Source organism: Bubalus bubalis, chromosome 1 (genome assembly GCF_019923935.1).
Source record: "Bubalus bubalis isolate 160015118507 breed Murrah chromosome 1, NDDB_SH_1, whole genome shotgun sequence".
Taxonomy (NCBI): domain Eukaryota; kingdom Metazoa; phylum Chordata; class Mammalia; order Artiodactyla; family Bovidae; genus Bubalus; species Bubalus bubalis.
The window spans coordinates 193,568,372-193,588,253 of NC_059157.1; the positions used below are offsets into that span (position 1 = coordinate 193,568,372).

At 49.5% G+C, this 19,882-nt stretch overlaps 1 long non-coding RNA gene across 8 annotated transcripts in view; it reads right to left on the minus strand.

Annotated features, from left to right (window-relative positions):
* Window positions 1-1,175: 1,175 nt before the first annotated feature.
* CLDN14 overlaps window positions 1,176-19,882 on the minus strand; it is an 81,722-nt gene continuing 63,015 nt past the window's right edge. For 7 of the 8 annotated variants that reach the window (XR_003111561.3, XR_003111560.3, XR_003111558.3 and 4 more), the window contains one exon: window positions 1,176-2,456. This is a non-coding gene — a long non-coding RNA (claudin 14). Of the gene's footprint in view, window positions 2,457-4,613; window positions 4,674-19,882 lie in introns of all 8 variants that reach the window. The other variant, XR_003111540.3, reaches the window with a different exon arrangement.

Here is a 19,882-nt window from a genome sequence, read left to right on the forward strand (position 1 = left end):
AGCTAAGCTTCTTGTGACCCTCTCGGTGACCCCGACAACCTGTCAGGAGGAAGTCTACAGTTAGGGGAGCATCGGGCAACCTCCAGCCTTGCTGGATCCAGAGCGGCAGGGCTGGGCCTGTCCAGCCTCCTGATCCTGGCCAGGGGGCTTCCCCTTCCACCCCCCTGGTCCCCGGGCCAATAACTCACCAGGCCAGGCCAGCAAGCCTGGCCACCCGGCTCCGTGCTCATGCTGACCCTCTGTGGCTCTCTTCCCTGCAAACAGTGAGAGCTGGAGCCCTGGTGGCCCTCTTCCAAGACCCCTTGAGAATGGAGGGGCTTCTTGGGACAACCCTCAGACTCAGCTGCTCCACGGGGTAGTGAAGAGCTGGACACGACTGAGTGACTCAACAACAGCAGCCCTTCCCCGGGACAAGGTGCTTTCTTCCGAATCACAGCTTGAGGCTGAAACAGAGGCTGGAGCAGGGTGCCTTCGGGGCGTGTCAACAGACACAAGCTCCCTGGCTAATGGAGTAACAGCAGGTGTGTGTGTGTGTGCGTGTGTGTGTGTGTGTGTGTGGTTTAGATCACAGCCAGAAAGCAGCGTCAGGGTCCTTGAGGCAGTCAGCCTTCAGCTGGCCCTTCCGGCGGTCTTTCCAGCTGGAAGAGTCTCAGCTCCCGTGTCTGTTCTGGAAGCAGCTGCCATCACACTTCTGTCCCCAGAAAAGAAGCCCGTGACGTCCTGCCCCGGGGGTGAGCAGCCTTCCTACGTGGGCCTCGTGCCAATGCCTGGAAAGCAGGCGCGTTCCACTCTGTCGTTTTTTTTCCTTCTGATCATTGGGGCCCTAATGTGAAAGGGTAGAAGAAGACTTTGTCCTTCTTCTTCGGTTTATGGCAATTACCTTTTTTTTTTTTCCCCAAAAAAACCCTGAACTTCCTGCCTGGCCTCTCAAGCCAGGACAGGGTGGCAGTTTCTGGTGATGTCTCTCGGGCATCTCCGGGATGAACACCAGCTCAGCCCTCCTCTGCTTTCCCATCCTGCCTCAGGCAGAGCCTGGAAGTGGGCTGACCATGGTTACTAGCATCTCAGCGGACAGAATAACAGCCTGGAAACAGACATGGATATTGTCCATTTCACAGACAACCACATCCAAAAGCTTTCTTCCCGGATTGCAAAACAAACCCCACTGACCAAACTCCCAAGTCGCTTTTTTATTCAGCTGTCATAAACCACCACATAAATACATAGAATAAATACAAAACCAGCAAGGATTACTTTTAAGCCTTTGGTATGGAGAGCTTTTCTCCTCTTCTTATTTTCCCCTTTCCCTGTGGTTATAAGCCCCTTTCCTCAGGTTCACATGATGCCTTTGGACACCAGAGCAGCCCAGAAGTAAGCCTGGTGCTGGAGGGCCTTGAATCCATCAGTGGGCAGGCTAGGTCCTCGCAGCCTCTCGGGGTGGGGGGCTCCTTGCAATGGGGGGTGGGATAGTGGGGTGGAGACAGGCCCACCCCCAACCAGACTCACACATAGTCGTCCAGCCTGATGTCTTTGGATGCTAACGCAGTCCACAAGGAAACCTGCTGCAGGCGGGCCTTGAATCCATCAGTGGGCAGGCTAGGTCCTCGCAGCCTCTCGGGGGGTGCAGAGGGTGCTCCGGACGATGGGGGGTGAGGTACGGGTGGAGGACAGGCCACCCCGACCCCCAGGGGGGGCACTCACACATAGTCGTTCAGCCTATACCCGCTGTGCGAGGCCGAGACGGCCGAGGGGGCCCGATTGTCTTTGTAGGCGTCGGGGGGCCGGTAGGCGGGCGCGGGGGCGCCGGCGGGGGCCGCGGTGGCCCGGGGCGGGGCCCGGGTGGGCGCCTCCTCCTGGCAGGCCAGGCAGAGCAGCGTGCCGCCGATGAGCGACAGGGCCGAGGCGATGAAGCCGAGGTAGAGGGCCTGCCCAATCTCGAACTTCATGCCGCTGGGCAGCAGCGGGTTGTAGAAGTTCTGCACCACGTCGTGGGTGGTCCAGGAGACGGCCACCAGGCAGAGCAGGCCGGCCAGCAGGAAGAGCGCGCCGCCCACCGCAGCGCACGCCGTCTTGGCCGGGGTGCCCTTGGCGCAGCGCGTGCACTGCATGCCCACCACGGCGCTGGCGCACGCGGCGCCCGACAGCAGGCAGGACACCACCATGAGCGCGCGCGCCGCCTGCAGGTCGCGGGGCAGCGCCAGCAGCGAGCGGTAGATCTGGCACTGGTAGATGCCTGTGCTGTGCCACACGCACTCCATCCACAGCCCCTTCAGGTAGGACACGGCCGTCAGGATGTTGGTGCCCACGTGCGCCGTGCGGCGCCAGTGCGGCAGGACGGTGGTGATGAGCGTGCCCACCAGGCCCAGGAAGCAAAGCAGGAAACCCAGGAGCTGCACGGCGGTGTTGGCCATGGCCTCGCCGGCGGCTGCCCGCTCGCTCGGGCGCCGGCTGGAGTCCTAATGAAGCCGGGAGGCGGGGCGGGGAGACAGGAAACGAGTTAAAGATTATCTTCAGGCATGCCATTTCTGCCCCCGAAAGCCAGATTTCCATAGGCCGTTGGTACCACGATTAACATATTAAAAAAAAAAATAGCTTCTGAGACTTGATTGGGTGCAAGAAGAGCTGCTTCGTCTAAGCTTCCATGGAAGGCCAGAGCTAGAAGGAGCGAGGGTCATGAGGCCGGCCTGTGCTTTCCAAGGACCGCAGGGCCCCCACTTGTCTTAGTGCTTACCAGCTGCACGTGGGAAGTTCTGCCTTATGTCTACCCTCACACTAGGCTGCTGCAGACTCGCACTTTGTTCTGTTTGATCAGTGATCCACTAAGGTTGTTAGGGATACCCTGGGGGCTCAGAGGGTAAAGAATCTGCCCACAGTGCAGGGGACCCAGGTTCGATCCCTGAGTCAGGAAGATCCCCTGGAGGATGACCTGGAGGGCAATCCATGCCCTCCAAACCCTTGTTTGGAGCATCCCATGGACAGAGGAGCCTGGTGGGCTACAGTCCACAGGGTCACAAAGAGTTGGACATGACTGAGCGACACTCATGTATTTACTGCTGCTGCTGCTAAGTCGCTTCAGTCGTGCCCGACTCTGTGCGACCCCATAGACGGCAGCCCACCAGGCTCCCCCGTCCCTGGGATTCTCCAGGCAAGAACACTGGAGTGGGTTGCCATTTCCTTCTCCAATGCATGAAAGTGAAAAAATAAAGTGAAGTCGCTCAGTCGTGTCTGACTCCTAGAGACCCCATGGACTGCAGCCCCCCAGGCCCCTCCGTCCATGGGATTTTCCAGGCAAGAGTACTGGAGTCATGCACTTACTGGAGGTTGCTAAATCAGCAAATGAACTGATCATTGTTAACAAATGGACTCGTAAGCCTGTGCTGCCTATGGCTTAGAAAATAGCTTAGAGTGCCTGTCAGGACAAAACATTTTCTGAAAGTGGGAGGCTTCCCTGTGTGCTCAGGAAGGGAGGGGGTTAGCACCCTGGGCAGGTCAGATGCTGCCTTCCAGAATTCCAGGCATGACCTTAGAGATCATGACACCAGGGGACAAGAACTACCAAGGCATCAGCTTCTTAGGTGCTATGGCCAAGACCATAAACCAATGGCCTTCCCCTCCAGGCAGGGCACCTCTCCTGACACCACTCTGAAGAGGGGTGGGCTTGTTACAGACAGAGGCTGCGACCTGGCTTTCAGATACAGGGTGGGGGTGTGCAGAGCCATTTCATCCTCATTAGGAAATCAATTTTCATTAAATTAATTCCTTGTCTTGCCAAATGCTCAATCAATCCCTTAGTTTTCTTCTTCTTCTTTTTTTTTTTTTTAGTTTTCTTCTATTTTCACTTTAAGACCATTCCTAGAACTGCCTGTTAGAAGGTTTGCATCTGGGACACTTGTGCATGCATGCGTGCTAAGTCACTTCAGTTGTGTCTGACTCTTTGTGACCTCAGGGACTGTAGCCTGCCAGGTTCCTCTTTCCATGGGATTCTCCAGGCAAGAAAACGGGAGTGGGTTGTTAAGCTTTCCTCCAGGGGACTGTTCCCACCGGGGGATCTAAATGGAGCCTCTGATGTCTCCTGCATTGGCAGGCGGTTTTTTTTTTTTTTTTTTTTTTTTACCACGTGTTACTTGGGAAGCCCCCCCCAAACGTGCTAACCACAGCAAAATCTCAAACCCTTCTTGGGGGCAAGGACCCAGCACGTGTGTAGTAAGTGGTGGCAGGCATGTAGAGGATACTCAGGAAATACTGGGAGGGAAGAAGGAGAGAGGTGGGGCGGGGGAGGGAGAAGAGAGGATGGAAGGGAGGGGGGAAGAGGGAAGGAAGGGAGGGAGAGCGAAAGCACCCGAGTGGACACCCCAGCTCCTCTCTCCTGCCGGAAGAGAGTCAGGAGTCCTGTGCACAGGGCCACCCCCACCCCCTGGGTGACTAGGGGCCTGTCTTTAAAATGAGAGAGCCGCAGTGACAACCTGAAGGGCTGGGAGGGGTGGGTGGTGGGAGGCAGGGTCAAGAGGGAGGGGTCATATGTATGCCTGTGGCTGATGCATGCTGATGTACGGCAGAAACCCACACAACATTGTAAAGCAATTATCCTCCAATTAAAAATAAATAAAACAAACCATTAAAAAAAACCCAGCAACGAGGGACTGGACTTCATGGCCCCCAAGTGTCTTCTGATTCTGAAGGGAGGAAAAGGGAAGGGTCTCAGCTGGTGACAAGTCACTTCTGCAACCCAAACGGGTGAGAATTCAGAAGGCACCCCCACCCCCATCTTCCTTCTTTCTCAGGGCATTTTTCTGCAATTAAGCGCAGAAAGGAAGCAGGGAGCAAAAGTGGGCTGAGAGGGAGTCTCCCAAGGCAATTCCTCCTGTGAGCTGTCTTTGGGGTCCCCCAGGACCTCTTGGCTTTAATCCTGGGTCTGTCGTAAAGAAATCCTCCCACTAAATCATAATGCAGGATTGGGTTAGTAACAGGTGATGCTTCCTCTGGGGACCTCAACGATAATCTTGCTGGATTTAAAAATCTATGCCTAGAGGTGGGAGGAACTGGGAGATGGGGCTGGACACATATACACTATTGATACTGTGTATAAAATAGAAAATAATGAGAACATACTGTATAACACCGGGAACTCGGCTTAATGCACTGTGCTGATCTAAATGGGAAGGAAATCCAAAAAAGAGGGGATATATGTATATGTAAAGCTGATTCATTTTGCTATCCAGCAGAAACTAACATAACATTGTAAAGACACTATACTCCAGTAAAAATTAATTTTAAAAAAGCATTGTTGGAAGTAATCTTAGATCTACTCTAGAAGGGTGGGGGTATGGGAACAAGGCTGGGGGTTTTGCTGATGTTAAAAGTGACTGCAATAAATGCTGGAGAGGGTGTGGAGAGAAGGAAACCCTCCTACACAGTTGGTGGGAATGTAAATTGGCACAGCCGCTACCGAGACGTTCCTTAAACAGCTACAAGTAGAGCTACCGTATGACCTTGCAGTCCCACTCCTGGGCATATACCCAGAGAAAAACATGGTCCATAAGGATACATGCAATGTTGATTGCAGTACTTTTTACAATAGCCAAGACGGGGAAGTAGCCTAAATGTTCATCAACAGAAGAATGGATAGAAAAGATGTGGGGTGTGTGTGTGTGTGTGTGTGTGTGTGTGTGTGTGTATAAAATGGAATATTAGTCAGCCATTAAAAAGAATGAAATAATGCAGTTTGCAGCAACTTGGACGGACCTAGAGATTGTCATACTGAGAGAAGTCAGACAGAGGAGAAATATAGTATGACATCCCTTATATGTGAAATCTAAAAAGGAATGATACAAATGAACTATTTTTTACAAAACAGAATCAGACTCACAGAATTAGAGAACAAATGTATGGTTTCCAGAGGGAAGGATTGGGGGAAGGGATAGTTAGGGAGTTTTCTGATTGACATGCACATACTGTTATATTTAAAATGGATAACCAACAAGGTCCTACACTGTAGCACAGGAAACTCTGCTCAGTGTTTTGTGGCAGCCTGGATGGCGGGCGGGGGGAGTTTGGGGGAGCATGTATACATGTCTATGTATAGCTGAGTCCCTTCACGGTTCCCCTGAAACTGCCACAACATTGTCTATTAATCAGCTATCCCCTAATACAAAAGAAAAAGTTTTAAAAACTAAAGTAAAAATAAATGACTGCTTGCCCAGGACCCTCCTGTTCGAGTCACTCACGCCTCGAGCTGATCGACCACACGCATCTAGTTATGGGCTGGCTTTCCTTCGGAGGCCTTCTTCCCTCCATTCAGCAAGTAGCCACTCTGTGCAGCTGCTGGGCTTGCAGTGGCGGGATGGGGGCGTGGGGGAGACCCCCCCAGTCCCTGCTGCCCAGGGAAGGGTGGGGGCCAGCTGTCCCAAGGTCACTGCCAGGGAGGCGGCGGGGCCAGCAGAGGGGGCCGCTCTGATATGGGGGGCCAGAGCCGATGCGTGGAACAGCAGCTGTTCCCTGCCCTGTTTTCCACAGGGGGGACCTGGGTGCAGGAATGAAAGTTCATTTCTGGCCTGGCTAGAATTTTCCCTGGTTTACTTCCTCCTTTTTGAATTCAGCAGGATTGAAGTTCGAGTAAGGGCTAGCAGTGGTGTTATGAGTATATCCTCTGTAGCTGACTCGCCCCACCCCGTCCGAAGACATCTTTCTACAGTGGTTCAGGTGGCCGGGGTGGGGGAACTTTCCATGCTGAAATCAGGACAGCCCCAGGCAAACCAGGACGATCAATTCCTCCAGGGAGTCTGGAGGCTGGGGACTTCTCCAGATGACCTCGGATCCTCCCAGTAACCCCCCCAGGCCAGCTCCAGCTGGGCGGCTGCACTGTCTGTCCCTGATCCTGGGCCTTCTGAGGCTCCTCCGGGATCTTGCTTGTCAAGGTCAATCGCTCAGTATCCTGAGCCTAAAGAATGTGGCATGAAAGCTAAGCCTGCTGACCCCACTGGTCTAGGGAGGGGGACTGGAGTTTATTGGACCTCTAAATATTTATGGAGAGCAAGGACTGCTAATTTTAGAAACCATTAGGTTGCTATATTTAAACTCCTGCCAGCAGGAGTTGCTAATTTAAGAAGTGAGTGTTAATGAGCCCCCAACTCCCAGACCCCAGCTCTCCACCCACTTCCCCTGGAGTTACCAGCAGCTGCTACTGGTCTTAGGTCATAATTCAACTTCCCAGCCCAGCCACTTTTCACTTTGGGGCCCCTGGATGGAAAAACAACCTCAGGTGAATGAATCTCCTTGGAAACCACTCATCTTGGAGCTCCGGAAGGAAACTTGCCCAAGCATGGCCTCCCAGGGGGGCTGGTGTGCGGAGAGGTCAGCTGGTCTGCAGCTGGGTTCACCCATGGGCTACCCTTTTCCTGCAGCTGTGTGCGTGCTCATAGACAGATGTGCGTTTGGGACAAATAACGGTTCTAAGGATCAGGTTCTGAAAAGACCTTGACCAGCTGGATGGGTGGGGCTGCATGTAACAAGAGGACGCCTTCCAGGAAGAAACACTGGGCCTGCACTGGGGTTCACAGCCCTGGAAGCACCCTCCTGGCTGAGCAGTGTGTGGCTTAGTGACACACGCGAGCAGGATTTCAGGCCAAGCTTCCCAGTGGCTGCTTCTTGAGGTGCTATGTTGGCAGGATGTCTCATGGAAGACATAAATGCCAGGTTGCTGTTGTTCGGCCACTAAATCATGTCCGACTCTTTGTCACTCCATGAACTGCAGCACGCCAGACTTGCCGGTCCTTCACCATCTCTGAGAGTGTGCTCAAACTCATGTCCATTGAGTCGGTGATGCCATCCTATCTCATCCTCTGTTGTCCCCTTCTCTCAATCTTTCCCAGCATCAGGATCTTTTCCAATGAGTCGGCTCTTGGCATCAGGTGGCCAAAGGACTGGAGCTTCAGCTTCAGCATCAGTCCTTTCAGTCCTTCAGAATGGACTGGTTGGATCTCCCTGCAGTCCAAGGGGCTCTCAAGAGTCTTCTCCAGCACCACAGTTCAAAAGCATCAATTCTTTGGCACTCGGCCTTCTTTATGGTCCAGCTCTCACATCCATACCTGACCACTGGGAAAACCATGGTTTTGACAGGTATGTTGGAGAAAACCTGGTAATGGCAGGACCTCTCATCTTTGGCCACATGCAACTATGCATTGGAATCTCCCAGAAAAGTCTCTTGCGTGGCATTTCCTAAGTTTATTTGACTGGAGACATCCTCCCCCTGATTTTGCCAAAGGACAGCTTAAAGTCAGATCACTTTGGCAAGTGGACTTAGAGGGTGGAAGTCTGTTGAAAGTTTAATGGAGGAATGATGAGAGAGGGTTGATTTTTTAAAAGGATAAGTTTGATGTTGGCAGGAGTTGAAAGAGCACAAATAGGAGGGACAGCAAGACATGCTGATGTGCCCCCGGAAAGACTCAGGGAAACCCAGGGCTGTAAACTGATGTGAAAGTCTGCGAAGGGCAGCTGTGAAGTGCAGCAGAGTGACTGTGGGCCCCCTACACTGGATCTGGTTTTATGAGCGCCACATCCGAAAGGCGAGGGTTTGTTTCTTTTTCATAAAAACTTTTATGTTGTCTCCGTCCTCTGTTGTCTGTAGGCTACATTTTTTTTTTTTAAAGGAAGGAATTTTAAAAAAAAACAAGACAGGAACCCAGAGCACATGGTGGGTTTCCTCCCCGCCTGCCTGGACCCCAGCTGTGTCAGCTTTGGAGCTAGCCTCTGAATTAGGTCATTTCAACAGCCCTGGCCAGTGGGGGAGCTTTGCCGGGACGAGGGACGTGTGGGTTGTTTGCCCGGCCCCTGCTCCTGCTCCTTTACTGCCCCGGCTCCCTCTGCCCCTTTTGTGACGAGCTCTGCAGTGGACACACGTGTCCTTTGTCCTTTCCACCTGCACGGCTGAAGGGCATGTCAGCCCTGGAGCAGAGGCCGTGCAGGTTATACCTGGGATGCTGGGGGCGAGCCAGGTGTGTGGAAGGCTCTACACCCCAGAACCACTGGGGCCTTCCTGCCTTGGCAAAGAGCTGGACGACTTGAGCTCTTGCACCTCATTTCAGCTTCTGGCCGCCCTGCAGTCACAGTGGATCTACAGCCAGTTGAGAACAGGCCATCCCCTATAGGACGGCTCCACGGGCTCCTGACACGTGTCGGATCCCCTGAGACACCTTGGACTTTGTTTCCTAGAGCTTTATCAGAAAAACGAAGAGCTGCCTTCCAAGCACGATGGTTGTTGGACTCTGAGAGAATGCTGAGTTGCCCCAGCTCTGATGTTCAGCAATTAAAGAAGTCTGGCTCAACCAATTGCAGTGTTGGGAGGGGTAGACTGGGCGTTTGGGATCAACATGTACGCACTGCTATATTTTAAATGGATAACCAACAAGATGATTGCTTCTTGGTGGGAGAGTGATGACAAACCTAGACAGCGTATTGAAAAGCAGAGACATTACTCTGCCGACAAAGGTCCGTAGAGTCAAGGCAATGGTCTTCCCAGTGGTCACGTACAGTTGTGAAAGCTGGACCGTAAGGAAGGCAGAACACCAAAGAATTGATGCCTCTGAACCGTGGTGCTGGAGAAGACTCCTGAAAGTCCCTTGGAGAGCAAGGAAATCAAGCCAGTCAATCTTAAGGGAGATCAACCCTGATTATTCACTGGAAGGACTGATGCTGAAGCTAAAGCTCTGGTATTTTGGTCACCTGATGCGAAGAGCCAGCTCATTGGAAAACACCCTGATGCTGGGAAAGGTCTAGGGCAGAAGGAGAAGAGGGCATCAGAAGATGAGACGGCTGAACGGCATCACAGATGCAATGAACATGAACTTGGGCAAACTCTGGGAGATGGTGAAGGACAGGGAGGCCTGGCATACTGCAGTCCATGGGGTCGCAAAGAGTCAGACAAGACTGGGCGACTGAACACAACCACCACCAACAAAGACCTACTGTGTAGCACAGGGAACTCTGCTCAATGCTCTGTGATAATAACCTAAGTGGGAAAGAATTTGAAAAACTGATAGATACATGTGTATGTATAACTGAATCACTTTGCTGTACACACGGGAAACTAACACAGTATTTAACAATATCAATGATGCGTGTGTGCTCAGTCCCTTATTCGTGTCCAACTCTTTTGTGACCCCATGGACTGTAGCCTGCCAGGTTCCTCTGGACTTCTCCAGGCAAGAACACTGGAGCAGGTTGCCATTTCCTACTCCAGGGATCTTTCTGACCCAGAGATCGAAACTGTGTCTCTGGCATCTCCTGCCTTGGCAGATGGGTTCTTTACCACTGAGTCAACTATACTGCATTATAAAATAAAATTATTTAAAAAAATATCCTTCCTGTCATGCCAATTAAACTTCATTATAGCTTAGATATTTAATAAATGCTAAATCTTGGGAAATAAAAACTCCAGGGAAATTTGGATTCATCTAAATGAGCTACATTAGCCAAACTACCCAACAGGAGAAAAGAAAAAGAACTTTTATGCACTATCGGCATGAAATAATTCCAACCAGTAATGCTTAAATCACATGCTGGATGCTTGCTACTTCATAATGTGCAAAGGGAGGGGATTTCTTTCCTAGAAACTTAGGTATTCTCCAAAGGTGCTATTTTAGTACTTCTTTTTGTGCAAATATGTCAAAATTATGACAAAGTGATCAAGCCGTACCTTGGAAAAACCATTTCATATTCATTTAGGATGGGCTGGACTGTGGGTTTTTTGGCTCTAAAAACAAAGTTTCCTTCATTAGTATTCCAAGCTTTCTGTAACTTTCCTTGGGTTATTTTTCAGACTGGCAGCCATCTGTATTTTAAGCTTATGAGGACTTTCATGCCATGTACATACGGTGTGGAAGAACTGCAGTCTTTCCATAAGAGGCAGAGACAGAAGAATTATATAATTAACTTATTGACTGCTCAGATAGTTGATATTATTCAGGAAAACTGGTGTGAAATATCTTGCTCAAATCATATAGAATGACAGTTTATAGATGAAAACTTCCCCTCTATTTTGGATGAGTAAAGAAAAATCTACTTTTTCATAACAAGAGCTGGTTTGGGGGAAAATCCTGTGTTAATACGCATAAAAGTCATGGGATGTGGTTAAATGCTTGCAGAGGCCATTTTCAACTCAGCGAGATTGAACAAACTATTGATTTAGTGAAATCTACAAGCTTAAGTTACCATGACTATAAAATCCTAAACCGTTTCCCAGGAGGCATTATCTCTCTCATTTCAACTCACCATACTTCATTAGAATCCATTAAAAATGCAGTAGATCAATATGTTTAAAATGAAGTGATTGAATTTCATTTAATAAAATACCCTGGTGCCTCTGCATAGGTTTTTTTTTTTCCTGACAAGATAGTTGTATAGATTGGCTATGTTGTTTTCATTTTTCAGGGGACAGGCGACTAAAAAAATCTGCCATACAAGAAAAATATTAGAAAAGCAAAAAACAAAACTCATAGGTTATATGGTTATTTTCATAAGTGTTAGATGATGATTAGATAGCTACTAGTTTGAGTGTTCTCTAGGAAAGATTTATGTAAGAGAGGCTATGGGTTGCATTGTGTTTCCCCACTAAGATATGCTGAAGTCGTAACTCCTGCATACCTGTGCTCAGTCACTTCAGTCGTGTCTGACTCGGTGACTCCATGGACTGTAACCCACTGGGCTCCTCTGTCCATGAGATTTCCCAGGCAAGAATACTGGAGTGGGTTGCCATGCCCTCCTCCAGGGGATCTTCCTGTCCCAGGGATAGAGCTTGCATCTTCTGCATGTCCTGCATTGCAGGCGGCTTCTTTACCTACTGAACCTCCTGGGAAGCCCCATAACCCCTAAGACCTCAGAATATGACCTTATTGGGAAATAGGGCCGTTACAGATGTAACTTTTAGTTACCATGAGGACCTATGGGGTAGGGTAGATCTTTAAACCAGTAAGACTGGTGTCTTTATGGGAAGATGAAGAAACACGGACGACACCATCTGAAGATGGAGGCAGAGATTGGAGTGATGCTGCTACAAGCCAAGCACAGCCAAGGATGACCAGCAGCCGTCAGAAACGAGGAGAGAGGCCTGGAACAGATCCTTCCTTGTGGCCTGCAGAAGGGGCCAGCTGGCTGCTTGAGTTTTGGACTTCTGGCCTCTAGAACTGTGAGAGAGTACATTTGTATTGTTTTAAGCCACCTAGTCTGCAGTGCTTTGTTAAGACAGCCCCAGGAGACCAACATGGAGGATCCCTGAATGGCAGCCTGGGGAATTACAGAAAAAAAAAGAAACAAACACCCATGTCTGAATATGAGAAGTGAGTTCCCTTCCGGAGGAGGCACTGAGCAGGGTCTAATGGCTTCACATCCCAAAGTGTGGAGGACAGAATCCAGGGAGAGAGGGAACATGGGGAAGGGGCTTTGAAAGCCCTTCTGTGGTTGTAAAAACTCAAGAGTGAGTGCCAACTACAGTAAGTAACCCAGACAGCGGTCAGATGACTCAGCTTCTCCAGCTCGGAAAAGTGCAAGAATCCACTGACCCCACAAAGAGTCTGGGGGGCTCAGTTCTTCACTTTTGTGTAATTGGCTGGGCTGCGTTCAGAGACATAGCAGTCCTTTCAGCCGGCATGTCTGGTTTTCTTAAGTCAACATGTCTTGGTTTCATAGACCATAAAAACCTAAATTTGGGGTTCAGGCCAGATTTGGATAAGGCAACTCCTACGTTGTCCAAGCTTTCTCTTGGAAATCCAGTAGATCTCAGAGGGACCTCCCTTTAGGACTTACATCAAAACAGAAATAAGTAACAGGACATTGTTACTTCCAGCTGGGCTGGAAACCTCCATGAACAAGGTAACTATCTGATGGATTTTGTAAACCTGAGAAAATGATTTATTTGAGCATTGAACTGGGATTATACAGCAGTGACTAAAAATATGGTGTCAGATGAGAAGGTAAGACTGAGATATATAAATGCTAAATTAAATACTGCTAAAAAAATGATGTTTAGGGCTTCCTTAGTGGCTCAGTGGTAAAGAATCTGCCTGCCAATGCAGGGGACACAGGTTCGATCCCTGATCCGAGAAAATCCTCCATGTTGCTGAACAGCTAAGCCCATGAGCCACAACTATTGAGCCTGTGCTCTAGAGGCCCGGAGCTGCAGCTACTGAAGCCTTTGTGCACTAGAGACCCTGCTCTGTGACAAGAGAAGCCACCGCAATGAGAAGCCTGAGCATCACAACTAGAGAGAAGCCCCCACTCGGTGCAACTTGAGAAAAGCCTGAGCAGCAAAAAAGACCCAGCACAGCCAAAAACAAATTCTCTGTGAATTTAGCCTTTCAAGCCCAGGTGCACAGAAGCTGTGCGTTATTAATGATGAGGGTAGAAACAATCACAGTTCAGTGTTCATGATATTCCAGACATGGGCGCCGTGCTTTCACTGGCATTAACTTAATCCGTCAACAAATCTCCAATGTGCGTGGCATCCTCATTTACAGATGGAGAAACTGAGGCTTGGAAAGGTTAAGTAACTTGTCCAAAGTCACACCTGGGCTGAATCAGGGAGACTCATAGGTGAGTCCTGCAATCACCCAGGTAAGAGATCCCAGCAGTAGCAAAGGTGGGTGCTGAGAAGAGAGATGTTTGGAGGTGAGAGTGGCTTAAGGTCTTGGGCAACTGGAAGGATGGAGCTGCTATTTATTGAGGGTGAAGACAGTGGGGGATGGGAGGACCTGTGTTTGGAGGGTGAAGGGCAGACAAGGGGAGTTTGGTTTTAGACATGCTGGGTTGAGATGGCTGTCACCATCTGGTAGGGGAGGGGGACACAATGGTTGGATGTGTAAGTGCAGAGTCCGGGGAGGGCACAAAAGTGGGGAAGTCTACTCGGAACTCAACAGCAGAGAGCCAGGCCTGAGGATATCCCCTAGTGGTCAAGTGGTTAGGACTTGGTGATTTTGTTGTGGTGGCCTAGGTTCAATCCCTGGTTAAGGAACCAAGATCCTGCAAGCCTCATAGCACAGGGGGGGAAAAAAAGAGGCAGGATTGAAAGAAGCCGTGAGACTGGGTAAGAGCCCCTAGGGAGCAAGTGTGGACCAGGAAGAGCAGATGCCTGATGATTGATCCCAGGAAGCCTCCAACAGCAGAGATGGAGGTGAGGAGGAGGAGCCAGCCATGGACCACAGACAGTGGCGGGAGGGAGGAGACAACCCAGAGCGAGATGGGTGAGTGAGGAGAGTTCCAAGTTGGAGGGCACGACCCACTGGGTCAAGTCATCAGGTGAATCACATCATCTGAGCCCCGGAAATGATGGTTGGATTGAGCAACATGAAGGACATCGGAGACCTTGACAAGCTCAGTTTCTGCCAAGTGATGGGTGTGGCTTCAGGATAAGCTACAGAGAGGGGCACAGGACATAATGAGCCCGGAGAATTCTTTCCAAGATTTGGACCATCAAGTGAACCAGGAGATGAGGCAACTGTTGCAGGAGGGGGGGTTCTTAATCTGGGGTCGAGGGCCCATAGAATTCACAGTATCAGTCAGCTTGAATGGGAAAAACAGTTGCATCATTTATTTCACTATGGTCTCCTTGAAAAGCATGTCCTTGTATAATGACCCCCTTACAGTAATCTGATTAGTGCCTGTGACTTCATCACCAACAGAAATAGTGGTTTTACCAGCATTGCAGGTATCTGGGAAGATCAGTTACCATGGTTGCTATTTCAAAACTATGCTAGTTATAAGACCCCTGCTAGGTCTGATAGAGAAGCATAAATTACCATGGACAAAATGATATTAAGATACTTTGATAGGGACTTTCCTGGTGGCCCAGTGGTTAAGAATCCGCTTTCCAGTACAGGGGACACTGTGGTTTGATCCCTGATCCAGGAATTAAGATCCCACATGTCAAAACCACCATATGACCCAGCAATCCCACTCCTAGGCATATACCTTGAGGAAACCAAAATTGAAAAAGACACGTGCACCCCAGTGTCCACTGCAGCACTATTTATGATAGCTAGAACAGGGAAGCAACCATCTGTCCATTGACAGATGGATAGATAAAGAAGCTGTGGCATATATATTCAACAGAATACTACTCAGCCATCAAAAGGAACGCATTTGAGTCAGTTCTAAACAGGTGGACGAACCTAGAGCCTGTTATACAGAGTGAAGTAAGTCAGAAAGAGAAATATAAATACCGTATTCTGACACATATATATGGAGTCTAGAAATATGCTACTGCTGAATTTGTTTTCAGAGCAGCAATGGAGAAACAGACACAGAGAACAGACCTATGGACATGATGAGAGGGGAGGAGAGGGTGAGATGTATGGAAAGAGTAACAGGGAAACTTTCATTACCATATGTAAAATAGATAGCCAATGGGAATTTGCTGTATGACTCAGGGAACTCAAACAGGGGCTCTGTGACAACGGAGAAGGATGGGATGGGAGGGAGGGGACATGGGTGTTCTTATGGCTGATTTATGTTGGTGGTTGACAGAAAACCACAAAATTCTATAAAACAATTATCCTTAAATTAAAAAAATAAGACATTCCCAATTAAAAAAGAAATCCCCCATGCTTCTGGGTAACAGAGCTTACACACCACAACTACTGAAGCCTGCAGGCCCTAAAGCCTGCTAAAATCTGCAACAAAAGTTGCTAAAATCTGTAACAAAAGTTGCTAAAATCTGCAACAAAAGAAGCCACCTCAAGGAGAAGCCCTCCTACCACAACTAAAGAAAAGCCCAGGCAAAGCAAGGAAGATCTAGCACAGCCCCAAATAAATCAATAATAAATTTAAAAATTTTTTGATAACTGAATTTTGATATAAACGGCTTCCTTTACAATCCTGGGTATCATTTTACACATCTAAAAGTATTATTCGGAGAAGAGACACTTACTTGACTTCATTGAATCCTAGGCAAAATAAACCACCAGTCCAATAAACAATAACAACATCAATAACAAAATAAATAAACACAAAACAGTTAAGCATCTCTGCCGGTGGGATGTGCGGTCAAGAGAGGATGCTTGTTTGGTTGTTGATTTGAAGATGAGAGAACCCAGAGCATGTTTGCCTGCTTTCGGAAGTGACCCCATAAGAAGCAGATATTGATAATGGTGAAGACAGGTCATTGAACAGAGGACGTCAGGGACCCTGGCACATGTCTGGAGAGACAGGCTCAGGCCGGAACAGGAGGGCGAATCAACATGGGGAGCCTGGGGAACGTGGCCACGGGGCACTTGGTGATGTTCTCCGAGTGTCCCGGTTTTCTCAGGGGAAGAAGCAAGGAGATGAACTGGGAAGAAAAATGGTGGGGAAGGTGTTTAAGGTTTGCGCAGAGGAGAGGAGGGAGGTGCTGGTCGCCTTGGAGAATGGGAGCTTGATGGACTAAGACAAGGTCAGCAGCAGATGCTCATGTGAAGCCAGGGCCCCCGAGGGTTCTGTGACCATCAGCCGCTGGACAGCCTCCTCCGGGACAGTCAGTGGGACTACATGGGTGCAGGGAGGGTAAAGGACTGGGAATTCTTCTAGGAGAAATGATGAAGGCAGAGAGCAGAAGGGAGACTGGCGTGCACACAGGGGAGTGACTGTAATGGTGGGCGGAGGATGGTGCTGCGGAGGAGGGGAGGAACAACAGGGAGGAATGAGCTGGAAGGACCGGAGGTCGTGGCTGGAGACTGAGACGCAAAACACAGTAACCTTGGTGGGCCACAGCAGGAGGTCGAAGAAGACAATGGGGATGCGTGGGACCACCAGGGATGGTGCAAGGAACGGCTGGGGAAGGGACGGGTTCAGGAACTGATGGGCAGAACCAGCCGTGGATAGGGAACCACCATGAATGACTTAGCACAGTCTATAATCTGGTGGTTTCAGCGTGGTTTGAGAAGTTGCATCTTCCCTGATTATGGACTTATTCTCTGCCCGTGAAGTTGAGAGAAAGAGACACAAGGCTAGAAAGAGGAACAGCACGCAAGTTGCATGTCTGTTAAGTACCCACTTGGGCACGGGCAAGTCAGCCTTCGCCCGGCTCTCCCTTCTGCCCTTCAGGCCTTTCACCCACAGGAGCGCCGTGCGATAAACACCCTGTCTTGGAACTCGCTCTTCCGCCTTGTGTTTTCCTAAGCCACCCTCTGTCCTTGTCCCCTGACATCCTGTTCTTCTCTGCAGAACAGGGGGGACTGCAGGACAGTAGCTTCGTACCTTGGAAGATTGGCTGGGAGACACAGAGGGGAGGAACTGCATATGAACCGAGCCGGAAATGCACACACTGCATGCTGCTCTGTGCGACCCCAGACAGCTTGACAAATAAATTGTGGGGCAGGTCTCGGCTGGAAGGGAGCTTCCTGGCTTGCGTGAGAGGTGGCCGGGCCTCCCCCAAGTAGGAGGCTGCTTAGGCTTCACCCTGTTGCTCACCCAACTCTGAGTATTCCAGCCAAGGAAACTGAATTCAGCAGCTCTCCACTCTCCCGATGGGTCAGCATCCCTTGGAGAGCTTTAAAAAGACCCCGAAGCCCCAGCCACTCCAGACAGCATGGTTCATCCATTCATTCACTGCTTCATTCAGAAAATATGGACACTTTTAACTTCCCCCCTCTCTCCAGGTGCTGGGATGTGCAGTCAGGTTTGAGAATCGCTGCCTTAATTCATGTGACTTGTAAAGGTTCTATCAGGAGCTTTCAAAGAGTTCCTGCTATATTTAAAATAGGTCACCAACAAGGGCGTAACGTCTAGCACTGTCAGTATTCTATAACGAATGGGAAGAGAATTAAACGAACAGATACAGGTGTGTGTGTAACTGAATCACTTTGCCAAACACTCGAAACTAACACAACACTGTTAATCAGTGATAAAGACAAACAACAACAACGAAAGAAATACAAAGTCAAATTTATCAAAATCCTCCCCCCACCTTCCCCCAAAAAAGAGCTTGAAATTGTTTAGCCAAGAGGCACAGTACCGATGTCTATTCTGCTTGCTGGCTCTGCTGGCTGACTCGGGGCCTTCTCTGGGCAGCCCAAGATGGAGACAGTTGTGTTCACCTACCTACAAGCCTTCACCCTCACACCACCTCTGCCATCAGAACCACCTCTCCATCCACAAGTCCTACCTGCACTCAAGTCCCACGTCCATCCTTGATCCTGCACCTCCATCTACCCCTAAGCTGCCTCTTCGATGGCCAAGCATCTTAGAAAGAGGCGGTTTCCTGATTCACCCTCGACCTTCTGGCTCCTGCCCTCCCAGTATCCTGCCCCCCAAACTTGTTCTTACCACCTGGGTCCTTTTTCTGGGATTCCAGCCCCTCTTGGGCATTCAGCCCACCTGTGGTGTTAATATCAGCCAAGAAGTTACCCCCCGGGGCATTTAGCTTTCACTGGGTGGCCCTTGAAAACAAAACTCTTTCTGGCTCCAAAGAATGATACTGGCAGTGGCAAGGAATGATGGGGTCAGTCCTGGAGAGAGGCCAGTGCTAATTTGATGTATGTATTTATAAAACATTTGAGAAGTTTAGAATGAATTGGGCCGAGTCTGGGATTCCAGCTTGCAGAAGTTCACATAAGGAGCTTGCAAATGAAACAGTGCAAAATGAAAATGAATCCCTTGTTCAAAAATGATTAAGAAGTTCAAGATGGTAACCACAGACCAGCAAACCCAGCAGGTGCCCTCCCTGGCACTGGGTCCTGGGCGCCCATGGAGGTGGCAGGCCCACGTGACCTGGATGTTGAGATGTTCCTCCCTTAAACCAAAGAGTTCTAGTTTGAATGTTGAAAGGGACAAGAGACACTTATGCAGTGTTCTGCCGAATGAAAAATATGGTTTCATGTGTTGGTTTCTTTTTCTTCATTTAAGTGGAGCCCAGATGCCTCTGTTAACACCTGCCAAGGAGGAGCCTTTTGAAAACAAAGCTATTGCTGGTCTCCTGTGCCCAGGACAGGCCGCCAGGGGAAACAGACTTGATGTTCTGAATCTCAGCTTTCATGTCTTTCTTGTTCCAGGGAAGCTGTAGGTGTGTGGGTGTGTGCGCACATCCAAGTTCAAGGGTGAACCGCTTGCCTCTCGGGTCCAGAGATCCTGCCCACAGCCTCCCTGTACCCCGGCGGGGGACCCCCAACCCCAGGTGAGGAATGGGAGTCCCATCGGCTCCCTTCTTGCCTTCAAGGACAATCTCGGGGCACCCTCCCAGCAGATAACCCCCCTGGAAAATTTCTGCTCATGGTTGCTGTTGGCTGCCCAGCCGAGAGCCTATGGCCCTGGCACCCATTCATCCTGCAAACAGTAAGGACTCCACCTCAAGCTGATTCTGAAGATCAGCTGGAAAGAGGAAGGTTTGAACTGAAAAGTGCCAAGAATCACTCTTGAACTGGCTGGATTGACTGTCTGAATTAAAAAAAAAAAAAAAAAGACATCAGGAGAAGCCTTGAAAAGAGGCTTTTCGACTTCTTGTTCTCTGTAATGCAAGATATTCTCTGAGAAAATGATTTTTTAAAACCCCAAATTGATATATTCAATTTTTATGAGCTATAATTGAAAAAAAAAAAAAACTAACTGGAAAGCAGGAAATATTTATGGTAACTTTGTGTTCCTGTCTGGGAAATCCTGTGGACAGAGGAGCCTGGTGGGCTACAGTCCCTGGGGTCGAACAAGAGTGGGTCATGACAACTAAACAATAACAACAACAAGGGAAGAAATTATCTCTTTCTTTCCACAGATTTCTCTGCAGATGCTTAAGTGGCATCAACCCCGTTATACAGATGGATAAATAAAGCATGGTAAGTTTTAGAGATTTGCAAAAGACTGATGCTGAGGCTCCAACACTTTGGCCACCTGATGTGAAGAACTGACTCATTGGAAAAGACCCTGATGCTGG